At 43.7% G+C, this 19,545-nt stretch overlaps 4 non-coding genes and 1 pseudogene across 4 annotated transcripts; 4 read left to right on the top strand and 1 right to left on the bottom strand.

Annotated features, from left to right (window-relative positions):
- Positions 1-1,433: 1,433 nt before the first annotated feature.
- On the top strand, positions 1,434-1,505 carry TRNAA-AGC (transfer RNA alanine (anticodon AGC)). Its single transcript has one exon. It is a non-coding gene; the product is annotated as a tRNA-Ala (tRNA).
- Positions 1,506-5,926: 4,421 nt separating this feature from the next.
- On the top strand, positions 5,927-5,999 carry TRNAF-GAA (transfer RNA phenylalanine (anticodon GAA)). Its single transcript has one exon. It is a non-coding gene; the product is annotated as a tRNA-Phe (tRNA).
- A 4,873-nt stretch (positions 6,000-10,872) lies between these two features.
- Positions 10,873-10,944, top strand: TRNAA-UGC (transfer RNA alanine (anticodon UGC)). The gene has a single exon. It is a non-coding gene; the product is annotated as a tRNA-Ala (tRNA).
- A 5,245-nt stretch (positions 10,945-16,189) lies between these two features.
- Positions 16,190-17,129, bottom strand: LOC102115123 (pantothenate kinase 3 pseudogene; annotated as a pseudogene).
- A 109-nt stretch (positions 17,130-17,238) lies between these two features.
- TRNAA-AGC (transfer RNA alanine (anticodon AGC)) lies at positions 17,239-17,310 on the top strand. Its single transcript has one exon. It is a non-coding gene; the product is annotated as a tRNA-Ala (tRNA).
- Positions 17,311-19,545: the final 2,235 nt, after the last annotated feature.

A 19,545-nucleotide genomic window follows, 5' to 3' on the forward strand; every position in this document is an offset into this window, starting at 1 on the left:
ACTCCAGGCCAGTTTTTGTATTTTTAATAGAGACGGAGCTTCACCATGTTGGCCAGGTGGTTCTGGAACTCCTAACCTCTGGTGATCTGCCCGCCTCGGTCTCCCGAAGTGCTGGGGTTACAGGCGCGAGCTACCCCTGCGCTTCTGTATTCTTTTAAATCATCCCCATCATTCTGGCACAGCAAGATAGGTTCATCTTGTAGTTTTCCTGGCACAGTCCTGGAATCAGTGTAGTTGACAATAGTAGCTACTTTCTATTAGTATCTCTGGTTCCTTTTAGTAGAGAATGGTATTTGAAAATCAAAATATAGAGTTATCTTGCTCATTGTTTCTCAGGTATTTCTTCCAGGCCCAGTTAGCAGACAGATCTGTAGGGAAAATGTGCTTTTTTTTTCTTTTTTTTCTTGAGACAGAGTCTCACTCAGTCGCCCAGGCTGAGTGCAGTGGCGCGATCTTGGCTCGCTGCAACGTCCTCCTCCCAAATTCAAGCGATTATCCTGTCTCAGCCTCCCGAATAGCTGGGACTACAGATGCGGCCCCCACACCCGGCAAAGTTTTGTATTTTTAGTAGATACGGGGTTTTGCCATGTTGGCCAGGCTGTTCTCGATTTCTGACCTGAAAGAAGTGATCCACACGTCTCAGCCTCCCGAAGTGTTGAGATTACTAGCGCGAGCCACTGCGCCCGGCTATGTATAATTTCATACTGATGCCTCCAATTCCCATCAACACCAACAGGACTATTCTTTACCTTCTTTTTCTTACAGTGACAGCCTGTTTCCAACAACACACACTCTCACACACTCATTTTCCCAATCCTAAAATTCACACAAAATCTCAGAATTCCTACAGCTTTAGCTCTACAAAAAATAACCCTCATACATAGAGTTTAAGATTTCTTTCCTCTTCTTTTTGTGCTTACAATTAAATAACGAACTGTGTAAAGCGTTTTCTTAAATCAGTTATTTCAATGGGGTAATGTATTGTTTCACAATGCAGTTTTAATTTGCGTCTATTTGTATTGAATTTTAGGGTGTTTTCACACGCACTTGAGTCAGTTTTATTTTATGACTATGTGAGACTAACATGCTTCCAAGAGTCAAAAGAATACAGAATATTATAATCAGAAAATTTGCAAGAGAATGTTGTATGCCAGGACACACTCAAATAACTGAATGGAAGTATGCTCCAGGAAATCTAACGCGATGGGGAGACCACCTTGGGGTGAGTTGATCTTGGGCTGACCACAAATCAGGAACAGTGCCTTTATTTGTACTGTTAAGCTGCCTTTCGTTTGGTGTAGCGGGCCCTAAGACGGGAAACGCTTCTTGTAAGAAATTAAGAGTGGAATTGGAAACATAAAATTGTCAAGACAGAGCCCAGACTCAGACAGTAATAGTCATGAAAGTATTCTCTGATAAGAAAACGTGGGGGAGGGGGTATAGCTCAGTGGTAGAGCGCGTGCTTAGCATGCACGAGGTCCTGGGTTCAACCCCCAGTACCTCCACGTCTTTTTTTCTCCCCCGGGCACCAGTAAGAAGCGGTCCATGATATTCCCCAACTTTAAAATTTTCTCTGTCAAGGTGAATTGTGTTGACATTTATCTCTCATACACAGAGGTGACTCATGTTTATTCCTTTGAATCTATTTGCTGCTTAGGGTTATCCACTTATATTTTCTAAGCAGTCCACCAGTTACTAACATGGACCACGCACGAGGGAAGCAAGTAGTTCCTGGCCATGCAGCCGATTTCTAGTTGTAAATGAAATAATCAGGAACCATAGAACTGTGCGGCCCAAGTCTGATTTCAGATCGGAAGCTAAAAGCCTCAAGTCCTTTTCTGTTTCTTCTTCTAACTCCCTCTAACTAGGTTGCAGAAGCCCTACAAGCTTTCACTAAACGATTACACGGCCGGTGTTTGACCACCAGCAGGTGGTCACTTTCCATTAGAGACTCACATAGTTTGAAACTTAGACTATTTAACTACAAACACAGGGCAAATGATGAAAAGATAGTCAGTCACCTCAGCTGAAATTTGGTGGAAGTAAAAAGTACTTCTCTGGGTCCTCTGAGGAAGTTTCTGGTCTGAGATGCAAACACTCTGAACTCCAGGAACCAAGATCAGTATAGGAGAAAGCTCATTTTGTTGTTTTTCATACATAAAAGTAATGAACGTTTATTCTCCCAAGCCCAACGGATCCTTTTCTACCTCATTGTACTTACTCTCCGGAAATAATCTCCTTCTAAGCTAGGGAACAACCCATATCTCCAGATTAGAGCTCTTTTTAGAGTTTCGGATTCTGGCATTACAGTACTAAGCAGAAATCCACAGGGAAATACTCTGCAAGTATGTTAATACTAACTTGTTAAAAGAAAATCTGCTTTTATTTTCAGCTTTATTTCATGCCAACAAAGGGGAAAAAAAATAAGTCACTAAACACCCAGAAGGCAGAAAAGCGACCTCTCTCCATCTGCGGGAGCCAAGCAAGCGTGTCTGCTTCTGTATGCATCCTTTCTTTTACTCACTTTCTAAACGCTGTAACGGTCCACCATCTACCAGGGGGTCACAAGTCATCGCTAAACTCAATCTGAGGTCAGCCCACTCGACTTGTGAAGGGTTCACTTATATTGCCTCAGCACCTGTAATAGGACTAAGAAGACGGTGGCTGCACACTTAGTTAACACTGGTTGTACCGCGACTTCGCCCTGTTGCAACCGCTGTGCAGCTCTGCAGAGTCCTGAGCCAAGAGCTGGACGTGAGGAGTAAAGGAGCTCGTTGCAAACGCCAGGAAGAGTTTCTTTAGGGTGAAGTTGGCTTTCTATTGGCTTTATTCTAGGAGATATATGTGGAACAAACAAACGGAAACTTTCTTTCTCATCTTTTGCATTTCAAGCAAAAACTAGTAAAATTAGGTGTTTCCACAGTCATGCAAGCTGCCGGCAGATCCCACTTCTAACTCTCAACACAGGCACTCAGGAAGTCGGGAAATCCCTGCAACTCCCTCAGAAGCTACAGTATCAGCGGTTCCTGAAGCGCAAACCAAAACCCAACATCACTCCAAAGAGCTCAGCCGGTCTGTTGAGCAACGGAAATAGCGGAGAGGCGCTCGTGAAGCCGTGACAGCCTGGGCAAAACGAACCAGGTTTCCTTCCTGGTCGAGCCTACCTCCCTAGGGACACCTCCCTTCCCTCACGGCCAGAGGAAGCGACCGAGAAATGTGGCGCTTAGATTCACTCTACGATCCCGTCCATCCAAATCCGAACCATCTTAAGGATGTTTTTCCTTGCCTTCTATCTCTCTCCCTTTTGTGTTTTTCTTCCTCCACTTCACGGCACCCCACCTTTTCCCTCTCTCCGCCATTTGGCGCTCGGCTCCTCTTCACCTTCCCTACCCTTTACTTCTGAACGAACTTTTCACAATAGTGCAGAGCAGTCCTAGAACCATTTACACATATTTTAAGCAGTTTTGAGATTTATATGTAGCTGCTGTTTATATTTCCGCATCACTTTCCACTATTTTCCTCTCTATATGTTCAACTTTAAACATTTCTGCAGCATGGGCTAAGGCTGAACCTAGCTGGGAAGAGACCTGAGGCGGCAGGGATAAACCTAGCGGAATGTTGTTTCCTGTCTGAGAAGACTCGGACCTTACACGCGGGAGGAAAAAACAAAGCGTGTAAGAGAACATACTTTTTTTAAAATTTTATTTATTTATTTTTTAGGAAATCATCCAATCATCTAAAAAAAATTTTTTTTTTTTTTTGGAACGAAGCTTCGCTCTTGTTGCCAGGTTGGAGCGCAGTGGCACAATCTCGGGTCACTGCAAACTCTGCCTCCCGGGTTCAAGCGATTCTCCTGCCTCAGCCTTCTGAGTAGCTGGGATTATAGGCGCCTGCCACCACACCCGGCTAATTTTTGAATATTTAGTAGAGACAGGGTTTCACCATGTTGACCAGGCCGGTCTTGAACTTCTGACCTCAGGTGATCTACCCGCCTCGGTCTCAAGTGCTGGGATTACAGGCGTGAGCCACCACGCCCGGCCTTAATATCGACCCTTCCATCAAATTTTGGCTAAAACTGAAAGCCTCGACTCTTTCAGAACAGGAGACTCAGTTTGAAAACTGTCCAGACATAGAGAGGGTTTTATTAAAATTCAGTTTGCAAGTAATTATTGGCCACAGCAATTCTTTCATTCCAGAGAGAATTGTTTCTGAAATTCTGTAAACGTCTTAAATTGTTTTTAAGTTATTTAGCAAGAGGATTCCAATATCTTGACACTTTCGAATTGATATAAAATTTCTAGGCTGAGGTGGGGGAACTGATTGAGGCAGCAGGTGAAAGTTGCAGTGAGAGGAGATTGCCACTGCACTCCAGTCTGGTAGAGTGGGACACTGTCAAAACAAAAATAAATAAAATCTCATGATCACAGATGTGTATGTAAAAAGCTTTTTTTTTTTTTTTTTTTTTTTTTTTTGAGACGGAGTCTTGCTTTGTTGCCCAGGCTGGAGTGTAGTGGTGTGATCTCGGCTCACTGCAACCTCCGTCTCCTGGATTCAAGCAATTCCTTAGCGGGACTACAGGGGCGCGCCTCGACACCGGTCTAGTTTTTGTGTTTTCAGTAGAGACAACATGGGGTTTCACCATGTTGGATAGGCTAGTCTCGAACTCCTGACCTCAGGTGATCTGCCCGCCTTGGCCTCCCAAAGTGCTGGGATTACAGGCGTGAGCCACAGCACCCAGGCGGAAAAAACAATACTTACGCATCAATGTGCAGACCACAATTCTTTGAACCCTAAGGCATAGGCCAGGAACGGTGGCTCACACCTGTAATCCTAGCGCTTTGCGAGGCCGAGGCGAGACCAGACTGACCAACAAGGTGAAACCTCGTCTCTACTAATAATACAAAAAACTTAGCTGGGCGTGGTGGCGCGCGCCTGTAATCCCGCCTACTGGAAGAGACTGAGTCGGGAGAATCGCTTGAACCTGGAAGATGGAGGTTGCAGTGAGTTCAGATCGCGCCACTGCACTCTAGCCCGGGCGACAGAGCGAGACTCCGTCTCAAAACAAAGAAACAAAGAAACAAACATATTATACTTTCCATTTTCACTCCCTGGGTCTCCGTGCCAACCAAGGTGGATGTGTGAGCACAAGACTGGTAAAAGCAAGAAAATAGAAAAAAAGAACTGCCTCGCTCAGGATGTCTTTTTTCGGAAGCTATAAGCCCACTACCATGTTAACGTGTCCAATAATTCCTTTATGCCTTGTCACTGAAGAGCAAGTCAGAAAAAGAAAAGCCGAAAAAAGAGAAAAGTAGGCCGGGCGCGGTGGCTCACGCCTGCAATCCCAGCACTTTGGCAGCCCGAGGGGGCGGATCACGAGGTCAGGAGATCGAGACCATCCTGGCTAATACGGTGAAAATACAAAAAATTAGCCAGGCGTGGTGGTGGGCGCCTATAGTCCCAGCTACTCGGGAGGCTGACGCAGAAAAATGGCATGAACCCGGGAGGCGGAGCTTGCAGTGAGCCGAGATCGCGCCACTGCACTCAAGCCTGGGGGACAGAGCGAGACTCCGTCCCAAAAATAAATAAATAAATAAAATAAAATAAAAAATAAAAAAAAGTAAAAGCCGAGATAATTTCATTTTGAATTCCTTAGTTTTCTGAGGAGTGTTTTACACGGTGACCAAGCATGGGAATATCTTCCTGATGACCAATTCCTCGCCTTTTCTTTCCCGTCTTTTGCTGGGGAAAATTGGATCCTATTTCACACATAAATTGCAGCAGAACTTATATTTTTGGGGTGTAGGGAAGGTGAGTGAATGACCGGTGATATTGAAGACAACAGAATTAGGCACTGGAAGATACACTGACCTTACAAATGGCAGTTTCTGTATTTTGAAGAAATGACAAAACGAGCTTGTCCGGAGCGGCCGAAATAGCTCAGTTGGGAGAGCGTTAGACTGAAGATCTAAAGGTCCCTGGTTCAATCCCGGGTTTCGGCAGATGCCTTTTGGTGTTAGCATGTCATTCCCTTAACACAGCACTTGCTCACCAAATTCCAGAGGTCTATATATAACTCCACTTCTTTTTGATGTTTTCTGAAAATTCCATAAAGGTAATGTACATAGATATATATATTTGTAACACTCCACTGAAGACTTCCATGAGGTGTTAACTGACAGGATGTAAATTATTTAAAGCCTTAAACCTAGGAAGTTATTACTTTTAAAACCTAAGAAATTCCAATATGCTGTATGCTGTGGCACTTACAATTCATTTCTCACTTGATGTTATTTATGTGTGTTGGACGGAGGTGTTTTAAATCACAAGAAATGTGAAGAAACCTGTAGAAGAAGAACTATTATACTGTATGAGTGCATATATGTGGTGGTGGTATATTCAAGAAACATTTTGCAATTAGAAAAACGTGGGTTTGTACCTTGAGTCAACTCCATAGCTCTGCAGTTAAACTGCTGGAAAAATAACTTTTGTTTTGTTTGGTTTTGTTTGAGGCAGGGTCTCACTCTGTCACCCATGCTGGAGTGCAGTGGTATGATCACAGCTCACTGCAGACTCAGCCTCCCTGGACTCAAGCGATCCTCCCACGTCAACCTCCTGAGTAGCTGAGACTACGGAAATGCAACAACAAGCCTGGCTTTTTTTTTTTTTTTTTTTTTTGGAATTTTTTGGTGGAGACTGGGTTTCACCGTGTTGCCCTGGCTCTTTCGCCCTGGCTCTTCTCGAAATCCTGGCCCGCCTCTGCCTCCCACCATGCTGGGATTACAGGCTGGAGCCAGCACACCAGACCTAATTACAGGAATAGTCTAAGTTTTCTTACTGACAGGACATTTCTTCCAACTGGCACCCTTGTCTACAATTTCCAAATCTTAACTTATTTCTGTGTTGGTATCCAGGAAAGAACAAAAACAAGTACTTCTATATGAATTATTCTGTCAGACATTCATGAGGGGTCCTGGAATACTGAAAATGAAAGCAAATGGGCAGCAAAGTCATCAAGACTCAGGTGCATGTGCCCCATTTTCCCTTTTTCACTTCAACTTCTCTGTTGAAATGCTGTGTTGGGGGTAATGGGTTTTCCCCCCGCCCTTTTTTTTTTCTTTCAAATTGCTGTTTCAATTTCAGAGCTATTTCCCCCTTACTCCTGCATACTGTGTGAGGAGACAATAATCTACAGTACTTCAACATCAGAACTGCAGCAAGTTGAAAAAGGAAAATTAGTACCAAATGAGAAGCAACCTCAAGGTGGGAACACTGACTGCACAGAAACTGGGAATCAGATACTTTATCCTTTAGGTAACTGAGGCCTTCTCAACTCAGAAGCTTGTGTTTTATTTCGTTAAGAAATATTTGGTTAGACAAATGGTAGTACTGAATGTTTTCTTGCCTAACACAGTAATGATTCCTTTACATTCTGTTGAAATGGAAGTTCTAGGGTAATTCCCAGCATGATTTTTCTCCTATTCAATAGCTTAAAAATGCGGCTAATAATAATTAAGTAAAATGGGATGTTGTAAAGATCTAAGGAGATTATGCATAGAAATGCATTCTGTCGAGAACACTCGAAGCATGAAACTTAATTACCCGGAGACCATGCTCCATGCTCTCTGGCTCTGGGAATCTCCCAGAACCGCATTTAAAGAGATAGCATCATCTCTAGACAATGCTGTCCAACAAAAGATAATACAAGTCTTCTACTTTATCTTCTGGGATAAAAATAATTTTAAAAAAATACAAGTCATAAATGCGAGCCACTTTTGTAGTTTTACATTTTCTAGTAGTCACATTGAAAAAACAGGCAATATTTATTCTATATCTTTTTTTCTTTTTTCTTTTTTTTTGAGACGCAGTTTCGCTCTTGTTGCCCAGGCTGGAGGGCAGTGGTGTGATCTTGGCTCACCGCACCCTCCGCCTCCTGGGTTCAAGCGATTCTCCTGCCTCAGCTTTCTGAGTAGCTGGGATTACAGGCATACGCTACCACCCTGGCCAATTTTTTTGTTTGTTTTGTTTTGTTTTGTTTTTTGAGACGGAGTCTCGCTCTGTCGCCCAGGCTGGAGTGCAGTGGCGCGCTCTGCAAGCTCCGCCTCCCGGGTTCACGCCATTCTCCTGCCTCAGCCTCTCGAGTAGCTGGGACTACAGGCGCCTGCCACCACGCCCGGCTACTTTTTCGTATTTTTTAGTAGAGAAGGGGTTTCACCGTGTTAGCCAGAATGGTCTCCATCTCCTCACCTCGTGATCCGCCCGCTTCGGCCTCCCAAAGTGCTGAGATTACAGGCCTGAGCCACCTCGCCCGGCCTTAATTTTGTATTTTTAGTAGAGACGAGGTTTCTCCATGTTGGTCAGGCTGGTCTTGAACTCCCGATCTCAGATGATCCGCCAGCCTCTGTCTCCTAAAGTGCTGGGATTACAGGCGTGAGCCACTGTGCCCGGCCTCTATATCATTTTTAAAATAATTTCAACTTTTATTTTAGATTCAGGGGGTACATGTGCAAGATCGTTATATGGGTATATTGCATGATGCTGGGGTTGGGGTGGGATTAATCCCATCACCCGAGTAGTGAGCATAGTACCCAATAGCTAGCTTTTCAAGCCGTTCCCCTTCCCGGCTACTCCCTAGTAGTCCCCGGTGTTTACTCTTTCCGTCTTTTATGTCCAGTTTTAATAATATATGTAAATCGCCTTGTATAACAAAAACATTATTTTAAGTAATCCATCTTAAAATTATAAGTGAGTTATTTTATATTAAAAATGATATTGCATCTTTGAAATCCGGTATATATTTTATACTTACGACACGTCTTACCTCGGACTGGGCAATTTCATGCATTCAATAGCCAATGTGGCTAATGGTAACCATATTGGACAGTGCAGATTTAAACAGATACTTTATATGTTTTTAGGTTTTCAAAACTGAGTATGTATGACATGAGGGTGTTCTGTCTTCAAAATTAAACGTTTAATTCCTCAGAAGAATGCTATGTTAAACGAGCTCATCCTACAGATTATACGCAAAAAGTATTTTGATCATGTTGTTGGTAGATAGTCTGAAGATAGATATAGAGATTTAATCATTTCAAATTCCCCCTTTTATGTGACAAACAAAAAAGCATACCTTCTTATTATGAATTCCCAAGAATCTGATAGATAACCAGGTTTCTCTGGGTGTGACATGACATAAGGATGAAGGAGAGTTTCTGCAAACTGTCCTAATATTGCTTTTACGGCATCAAAGAGTCAAGATAATCCTCCCCGGTATTTACATGCACACACACAAAGACACAGACAGGCAGACACACACGCATGAATACACATTAATTTTGTGTGTAACGCTTCTCTAGTCTCTCATTCAGTGAAATCTATTACTTGGTGTTTCCTATTTTTATTCTAGAAATCCCATCAGTCAACTGAAAAGACAAGTCTGGCATACAACTTGCGATCTGCCAATTTTAAAATGGATCAATGTTATTTTATTAACATTGGCAAAGGTTCATATATGGGCAAACCAGAATGAGAAAGAGTTAACAGTCACTAGAAATTTCGTTCCTGGAAATGGGTTTTCTTCTTATCTTCTTATATAGTTCAAAGAACCCAGTCTCACCATGATAAGTCCCAAGATTCCAGAACTATTTAGGAGCAAACTTGTTTGTTGCCTACAAATATCACCAATAGGTTTCTAATTCCCATATCTCAAAGCACACTTTTTAGTCTTTATTCACCTCCATGTAATGTGTCTACTACTACTAACGCTTACAAATCCCAGGCTGGAGACGGAGTTAATTGCCTGAGTTCTCTGTGTAATATCCTCACAAGTGTGCCCCACAGATACTTTAAATTTAGCGTGAGCCAAACTAACTCATCTTCTCCATCTTTCAATCTTTCTCCCATTCCTAAAAGAGTTGTTAAAACCTCTCCCTTTCTGCACCTGCTTGTCTTTGGCAATAGCATGTTTGTTTTTCTGAACTACTCTTCAATCCTACTTCTATCTATCTTTCATCTTACTCTCATAATTCAACCCTCCTCTTCACCCCCAAAGCTGTTTTTCATTTATGCCTTATGAATTCCCTCCCCTCCCCTCACCTCCCGTCTCCTTTTCTCTCTCTCTCTCCTTTCCTTCCTTCCCTCCCTACCTCTGTCTTTCTCCTTCCTTCCTTCCTTTCTTCCTTCCTTCTTTCCTTCCTTCTTTCTTTCCTTCCTTCCTTTCCTCTTTTCTGCGCCCCCCCACCCCCGCTTACTCCCTCACTCCCGCTTTCTCTTGCTTGCTTGCCTTTCTCACTCCATTGCCCGGGCTCGAGGGTAGTGGCGTAATTATAGCTCCCTACAATCACCAACTCCCGAGCTCAAGCCATCCTCCCGCCTCAACCTCTGGAGTAGCTGTGGGTACAGGCCTAAGACACCACGCCAGCTAGGGACCCTTATGAAAACATGCTGAGTGCCTCGCTCTCAGGTTTTCTTCTGATTATGGCTTTCCTCCATCAAATCTTACCTTGATATTCCGACTGAGTAAACAACAAATATGAAGCGTTTTAGGCAGGGAAAGGCTGAATTTCAATGGCTTTCTGTCATATCTGGAAGAAGTCGAAAGAAACGAAAACCAGAACTTGATTCTTGCCAAGCATAATAGAAGGAGACCCGAAGAACTCAATGTCTTGACAATGGAAACTTCTTGTGGTTATTATCTGACACTTTTCTATCTTTTGTTTTTCGTTTCAAGCCCTACACAGTATTCTAAAGAATCTGTATCTCCCATTAGTACCAAATATCTCCTGCTCAGAGTAGCTCTCCATGCTCTATAGTACTGACCACTACTACCAGCATACTCACCTCCTGGAAATTATTACAAACCGGCCTTTTTAGCAAGGGGGTGTAGCTCAGTGGTAGAGCGCATGCTTTGCATGTATGAGGCCTCGGGTTCGATCCCCGACACCTCCAAGTGCTGGTTTCACTCTGGCAGTTCTCAAGGAACATTCTTCTGCCTCCTCACATTTTTCTATCCTATTTCTGCACATATAGAGAGTAAAAATGTACTCCAATGCATTGCCTCGAACTATCTCCAACCTCTATGCTGTGAGCCTCAACGTCACATAAGGCGATTGCGACAGCAGAAGGAAGACAAAAAAGTAACGAGGGGGAAAGAAGAACGGGATAGCAACAGGGGTCTCTTGAACCCAAACAAAAGCGTGCACATTTACAGGCGGCTCGCGTTGGCTCCCATTTTGTTTTGTTTTGTTTTGGGGTTTTTCTTTGAGACGGAGTTTTGCTCCCGTTGCCCAGGCTAGAGTGCAGTAGCACAATCTCGGCCCACTGCAACCTCCGTCTTCCGGTTTCAAGCGATTCTCCTGCCTCAGCCTCCCAAGCAGCTGGGATTACAGGCGCCCGCCACCATGCCCAGCTAATTTTTTCGTATTTTTAGTAGAGACGGGGTTTCGCCATGTTGGTCAGGCTGGTCTTGAACTGCTGACCTCGTGATCCACCCGCCTCGGCCTCCCAAAGTGCTGGAATTACAGGCATAAGCCACCGCACCCGGCTTTCCATTTTGTACTGTGATTAAAGAGACACAAAGACGAAAAGGGGGTGAGTATGTTTTTGTTTGTTTTCTGGGCCAAAGAACAGAGCGAAAGCATCTGTCGACTGATTTCTCCACCAGTCTCTCCCTGTCGATCTGCACAGGGACACAAGTGCGATCCAATACTGAGACAAGGACTGCTGTGGCTCTCTAGCCGCTTGAAATAGGAGTGGAAGGACGCTGGATGACCGAACAAAGACTGTCGGGGAATTAGAGGCCTTCAACATGAGAGAAGCAGAAACCAATATGGATCAACATTCGTACTGATATTCCATGAGACTGATTCATATTCATATTCCTGTATTTCCTCAGTCACTGCAATATTGCCTGGGAACTTCTGGTAACAGCAAACGGAGGCCCATATGAAAAAAACAGGAAAAGGTTTTCTGTCACAATGGAAAATACATGCAGAGTAAAAGGTAAGTAGATCGCAATCGTGTTGGGCACTTCCTCCGGTGGAAAAAAACAAACAAACGTTTCATGTTCTTTCTCGATCCATCTGATTACAACTGCTTTTTTTTTGAAAAGGGAACTCCCAAGAAATTTTATGCATTCATGGTACCTGTTAAGGGTTTCCAATGGTGTACAGTTTCAAAACTGCTGTTCTCTCTGTACACATTTATTTATTGTTGAATTAAAGTGTCTTTGAGAGGCAAGAAATTACAATGTTTGTTCCCAGTCCACCAGCCTAACACTCTATCAGTCTGGCATGTCTTTATTTCTTGATTCTTTTGTCCAGTGAAAATATCTATAACTAGCATCCAGGAGGAATACTGTCTAGTGAAACCTGCTTAGCTGAGGACTGGCTGTGTGTGTGACCCCAGGCCAATCATGTGTTTGTTTTGAGATACATTTTTTGGAGGAAGGTAATTCACACATGCCATGTATTTTCTTTTTGTTTCATACTTTTTCTTTTTTAATTTCCTGGCATCCATTGGTTCTCTCCAGGCAAACAGTGGCATGCCAGTCACAGTGGACACTGCATGGGAGAGCAAGGGGTGGTGGTTTAGGGTGCTGCAAGCAGAATGCTAAATTCCAGGCCCAACCTCAGATCTACTGAATCAGAACTGCTGAGTGTGGGGCTCAGTCTCCTGTGTTTGAATAAGCCCTCAAGTGACTCTGATGTTAAAGTTTGAGAAGCACTGTTCTAGAGGTTTAAGAAGGAGGTCCCAGGACCAGGCACCAGCTGAGGGGCAAGATTTGTTCCTGGGGTTCCTTGCCTATTCTCAATCAAACTTAAACCACGTGGGAAAGCCAGTGAGGTTTGTAGTTGCATTATGTCAGGGGTGGGGTTGGATTTACCATCTCTCTTTTTTTTTTTTTTTTTTTTTTTTTTTTGAGAGGGAGTCTTTCTCTGTCACCCAGGCTGGAGTGCAGTGGTGAAATCTTGGCTCACTGCAACCTCCGCCTCCTGAGTTCAAGTGGTTCTCCTGCCTCAGTCTCCTGAGTATCTGGAGTCACAGGTGCCTGCCACCATGCCCAGCTAATTTTTGTATTTTTCGTAGAGACAGGGTTTTGACATGTTGGTCAAGCTGGTCTCAAACTCCTGACCTCAAGTGATCTGCCCACCTCAGCCTCCCAAAGTGCTGAGATTACAGGGGTGATCCCACCACGCCGGCCTATGCTTTTCTTTTATAGGTAGGGAGGGCTAGGCAAAATTTTGTATTTCTCTACTAAAAATACAAAAATTAGCCAGGCATGGTGTTGCACCTGTAATCCCAGCTACTCAGGAGGCTGAGGCAGGAGAATCGCTTGAACTCAGGAGGCAGAGGTTGCAGTGAGCCAAGATTGTGCCATTGCACTCCAGCCTGGGCGACAGAGCAAGACTCCATCTCAAAAAGAAAAAAAAGAAAGAAAAAAGAAAAGGAAAAAGAAAAGTGTTTTCTGTTTGATTTTCAGATGCTTAGATTGCTGAGTGCTCTCCTATTGCAATAGTCTTTCTTTTGAATATTATCTCTTCTTTTTTTAGCTTGGATTTGTCTTTATATGACAGTGATAGACAAGCTTGTGTTTTGCATTTTTGAGGCCCTGGGTTCAACTCTGTGTACTTTTATTTTTTACTTTTCTCTGACTCACTCCTCAAACCCACTCCTCAAAGAACTCTGATTCAACTCTTTCAATTTTCTTTCTTTCATTTCTTCTATCTTCTCCCTTCTCTTTCTTTCTTCCCTTCTCTCTCTTTCTCTCCTTTTTTTATTTCTTTTTCTCTCATTTCTTGATCAAATAAAAAGTAAAAACAGGCCAGGTACGGTGGTGCACGCCTGTAATCCCAGCACTTTGGGAGGCAGAGGCAGGTGGATCAACTGAGGTCAGGAGTTTGAGACTGGCCTGACCAACAAGGTAAAACCCTATCTCTACTAAATACAAATAATTAGCTGGGCGTGGTGTCACATGCATGTAATCGCAGCTACTTGGGAGGCTGAGGCAGGAGAATCGCTTAAACCCAGGAGGCGGAGGTTGCAGTGAGCCAAGATTGAGCAATTACATTGTAGCCTGGTCAACAAGAGGGAAGAAACTCCAAAAAAAAAAAAAAAAAAAAGAAGAAAAAAAAGTAAAGACATGACCCAATTAGTTGCCTTTAATGCTTTCCTATTTGCATTTCCTATTTCCAGCCTCAGCATCACCCAAAGCAAACGACACAGCAGGAAAGAGTAAGAGGAAGAGAAGAACAAGCTTTACAAGATCTCTGGATCATGCTTCCATGTCAACTGCAAAATTATTTGCCTTGCCCTAGATCCAAAAGGTTTTCTTCCATGTTTTTTCCTAAAAGTTTTATACTTTCATGTTTTATGTTTACATCCTTGATCTATTCTGAGTTCATTTTTGTGTAAGGCATAATGTTGACATTCTTTTTTTTTTTTTTTTTGAGACGGAGTCTCGCTCTGTCGCCCAGGCTGGAGTGCAGTGGCCGGATCTCAGCTCACTGCAAGCTCCGCCTCCCGGGTTTACGCCATTCTCCTGCCTCAGCCTCCCGAGTAGCTGGGACTACAGGGGCCCGCCACCTCGCCCGGCTATTTTTTTGTATTTTTTAGTAGAGACGGGGTTTCACCATGTTAGCCAGGATGGTCTCGATCTCCTGACCTTGCGATCCACCCGTCTCGGCCTCCCAAAGTGCTGGGATTACAGGCTTGAGCCACCGTGCCCGGCCTGACATTCTTTTAACATTTTTTTAAATTAAAAAACAAATTTTTTTTTGATAGCCGGGAGTGGTGGCAGGCGCCTGTAATTCCAGCTACTCGGGAGGCTGAAGCAGGAGAATCACTTGAACCCAGGAGGCGGCAGAGGTTGCAGTGAGCCGAGATCATGCCATTGCACTCTAGCCTGGGGCAACAGAGCAAGACTCCGTCTCAAAAAAAAAAAAAAAAATAGTGAGACAGAGTCTTGTTCTGTGGTCCAGGCTGGAGTGCAGTGGTAGTATCATTGCTCACTGCAGTCTCAACCTCTAGGGCCCCAGTGACCCTCCCACCTCAGTCTCCCTGAGTATCTGGAACCACAGGCGCAAGACCACTATGACCAGCTTTTTTTTTTTTTTTTTTTTTGGTAGAGGCAGGATCATCCTTTGTTGCTCAGGCTGATCTGCAACTCCTGGGCTCAAGCAATCCCCCTGCCTCAGTCTTCCAAAGTGTTGTTGAGGCTACAGTCATGAGCCAGGGGGCCCAGACTTGCTTCCTCCCTTTCTTATACAATAACATAAAAATACAACAATGTAGTACAATAGTCTTGAAATCAAGTTGACTTTCTTCCCCTTATATTTTTATTCTTAATGATTATTTTAGCTATTCTAATTCCTTTAACTTCCTACATACATTTTAGAATAATCGTGTCTATATTAATAAAAATCTTGCTTGGATTTTGATAAGAATTTCGTTAAACCTATATGTCAATTTGAGAAGAACTGCCATCTTTACCATGTTGAGTTTTGCGAACTGTTAACCCTGTACATCTCTCCATTTATTTAGTTTTTGTTGTTGTTGTTGTTGTTGTTGCATTTTTGGCTTTTTAAAACTTATTTCATCAGCATTGTGTACATTACATTGTGTACGCTTCTTTTTTTTTAACGGAGTCTTGCTCTATAGCCCAGGCTGGAGTGCAATGGCGTGATTCAGCTCACTGCAACCTCTGCTTCCTGGGTTCAAGTGATTCTCCCACCTCAGACTCCTGAGTAGCTGGGATTACAGGCATCTGCCATCATGCCTGGCTAAGTTTTGTATTTCTGTAGAGATGAGGTTTTGCCATGTTGGCCAGGCTGGTCTTGAACTCCTGACCTCAGGTAATCCAACTGCCTTGGCCTCCCAAAGTGCTGGGATTACAGGCTGGAGGCACCACGCCCACCTTACATTGCATTGTGTCTTTTTCAGCATTATTCAGGTTTTGTTAGATTTACATCTAAGTATTTCTTTTTTGTTAGAAATTATACATGTTGCTGTCTTTTTAAAATTATTGTTATTTTTTTCACTTTACTAAGTTCTCTCCTTTAATATGGCAATATTCAGCAGCTTACGCTACTCTTTTATCCTTTGGTTCCCGGTGACAAACAATGCAGTAATAATGCCTCTGGTTTCAGTTCCTTTTGGATGACATTTATTAGCAGAGAGAGAGAGACCTGGTGCTTTAGCTGAAATTTGTCAGCCCGAGAAGTGCACTAACTGCTCCAAAGTATCCCTCAGGTTCTAGAAACAATGCTTGCAGTTGACCTTTTGACCAGAAACCCAGTGCATATGCCAAAAGTTTCATTGAAAGGGTACTGACATGTAAAACGTTTCCAACAAAGACAACTCTGTTTATTTCCTCATTAACAGCACACATTCGTGCCACAGAACCAAAGCTATTGGTGATAGTAACTAAAGTAGCTCTTGCCAGATCTTCTTTACTAACAGATTCTCTCTTCTCCTTATAAATCATATTCCTAAAACTAGATGTTGCAGTCCAACCTGGCAAACCAAATCTTTCATGATCTCCTCCATAAATATCACAGGACAGCTTGTCAGTTTGTGTGCTGTCACCTTTGGATGCCATTTCAAGAGCCTCTTCAAAACTTTCACAGCCATACAATAAACTGCATAAACCCTTAAACCCAGAAAGGTACCCTCTCCAAGGCTTGTCGCAGTCACTTGTTTGTAGTTGTCTTTGGAATGGACTGCTAAAATACTGACTCCTGAGCCAATGCTCACTACCAGCAGCGGATAGGGATCATCCCGGTTAAAAGGCATCTTTTGGCGTCGCTGAGGTTCTGGGCATTAGCTAAATAACAGCACTCTGCTTGTCCATTGAAACTGATAGAGTCTATACACAGCAAACGCTTTATAAGACAGACAAGTTCATCCAAGTGGAGGTTTCCAATTGTGCGAAAATCTTTTTCAAACTTGTAGGCACCACCTCCTATAGCACATAGCACCGTTTGCAATGTTGACAAGTTTTTATCTCTTCCCATTTGGATAAAAGTAGACAGGCCCTGGGTTGGAGAACTGATAAAGTGCAAGTCCCCTCTTTGGCCGAAAAGTGTTAAATCTTTCAGTTCAAGGTGTACATCCCGAATGCCGGTGGATCCATATGTAGGGAATTAACAGTGGAATTGGAAACATATAATGATTATCCTGACAGAGGGCAGACTCAGATATTGGCGGTCACCAAAGTGTTTTCTGAAGCACTTGGGTCGTCAAGGGGGTATAACTCAGTGGTAGAGCGCGTGCTTAGCATGCACGAGGCCCTGGGTTCAATCCCCAGTACCTCCAGGTTCCGTTTTCTTCCCCGGGACACCAGTAAGAAGCGGTCCATGACATTCCCCAACTTTAAAATTTTCTGTCTGTCAAGGTGAATTGTGTTGGTCTCTGCATTTCTCTCTCATGCAGAGGGTGATTCGTGTTCACCTGAGGTTATTTGCTGCTTAGGATTATCCGCCTATTCTTTGTAAACAGACCCATCAATCATTAACATGGACCACGCACGGGGGGAAGCAAGTAGCATTCCTGGTCATCCAGCTGATTTCTAACTGTAAATGAAATCATCAGAAACCGTAGAACTGTGCGGCCCAAGTCTGACTTCAGATCAGAAGCTAAAAGGCTCAAGTCCTTTTCTGTTTCTTTTTCCAACTCCCCCTAACCAGGTTGCAGAAGCCCTACAAGATTTCACTAAAAGATTACACTGCCAGGGGTTGATGATTTGATGTGTGATGGTCACTTTTTCCATTGGAGACCCACAAACTCTGAAACTTAAACTATTTAACTACAAACACACAGCAAATGACAAACAGATAGCATTCACGTCTGCTGAAATTTGGTGGAAGTAAAAAGCACTTCTCTGGGTCCTCTGAGGAAGCTTCTGGTCTGAGATGCTGACACTGAACTCCAGGAACCAAGATCAGGATAGGAGAAAGCTCATTTTGTTGTTTTACATAAATAAAAGTAATGAACGTTTATTCTTCTAATCCCAAAGGATCCCTTTGTACCTCACTGTACTTACTCTCCAGGATTGACCTCCTTCTAAGCTAGGGAACAACCCATACCTCCAGATTAGAGCTCTTTGTGGTATCACCGTGCTAAGTAGAAATCCTCAGGGAAATTTTCTGCAAGCATGTTAATACTGTCTTGTTAAAAGAAAATCTGCTTTTATTTTCAGCTCTATTTCATGACAACAAAGGAAATAAAAAAATAAGTTACTAAACACCCAGAAGGGAGAAAAGCGACCTTTCTCTCTCTCTCCATCTGTAGAAGCCAAGCAATTATGTGGGCTTCTGTATGCATCCTTTCTTTCTTTTTTTCTTTTTTTTTTTTTTTTTTTGAGACGGAGTCTGGCTCTGTCGCCCAGGCTGGAGTGCAGTGGCGCGATCTTGGCTCACTGCAAGCTCCGCCTCCCGGGTTCAAGCAATTCTCCTGCCTCAGCCTTCGGAGTAGCTGGGACTACAGGCGCTGCCACCACGCCCGGCTACCTTTTTGTATTTTTAGTAGAGACGGGGTTTCACTGTGTTAGCCAGGATGGTCTCGATCTCCTGACCTCGTCATCCGCCCGCCTCGGCCTCCCAAAGTGCTGGGATTACAGGGGTGAGCCACCGCGCCAGGCCTGCATCCTTTCTTTTGCTCACTTTCTAAACGCTGTGACGGCCACCATCTATCAAGCCATCGCTAAAGTCAATCTGAGGTCAACCCACTCGACTTGTGAGGGATTCATCTATACTGCCTCTGCACCTGTAATAGGACTAAAGAGGCGGTGACTGCACACGTAGTTAACACCGATTGTACCGCTGCTCCGCCTTTCCGCAGCCGCTCTCCAGCTCTTTAGAGTCCTTTTGAGTCAGGCTGGACGTGAGGCATAAAGGAGATCGTTGCAAACGCCAGGAGGAGTTTCTTCAGGGTGAAGTTAACTTTCAATCGGCTTCATTCTAAGAGAAATATGTGGAGCAAACAAACGGGAACTTGCTTTTTCATCTTTTGCATTTCAAGCAAAAACTAATAAAATTAGATGTTACCACCGTCAGGCTCAGTTTCGAAGCTGCCAGTAGATTCCGCTTCTAACTTTAAACGCAGGCACGCAGGAAATCGGGAAATCCCTGCAGCTCCCTCAGAAGCTACAGTATCAGCGGTTCCTGAAGCGCAAGCCAAAATCCAACATCCCTTGCTCCTCCAAAGAGCTCAGCCGGTCTGTTGAGCGACGGAAATAGCGGAGAGTTGCTCTTGAAGCCGTGACAGCCTGGCAGAAAAGAACCAGGTCCCCTTCCTCGTCGAGCCTACCTCCCTAGTGACAAAAAAAGTACCTCTCTTCCCTCATAACCAGAGAAAGCGACGGAGGAATGTAGCGCTTAGACTCACTCTACCATCCCGTCCGTCCAAGTCCTAATAATCTTGAGGATGCGACAGAGCGAGACTCCGTCTCAAAACAAAACAACCCTAAAGAAGGGAGAGAATGTGCTGGAGGATAGGAAGTATCTAGGAGAACCTTCTTTTTTTTTTTTTGTATTTAAATTTAAGCCTTCA

The sequence above is a fragment of the Macaca fascicularis genome, chromosome 4 (assembly GCF_037993035.2).
Source record: "Macaca fascicularis isolate 582-1 chromosome 4, T2T-MFA8v1.1".
Taxonomy (NCBI): Eukaryota; Metazoa; Chordata; class Mammalia; order Primates; family Cercopithecidae; genus Macaca; species Macaca fascicularis.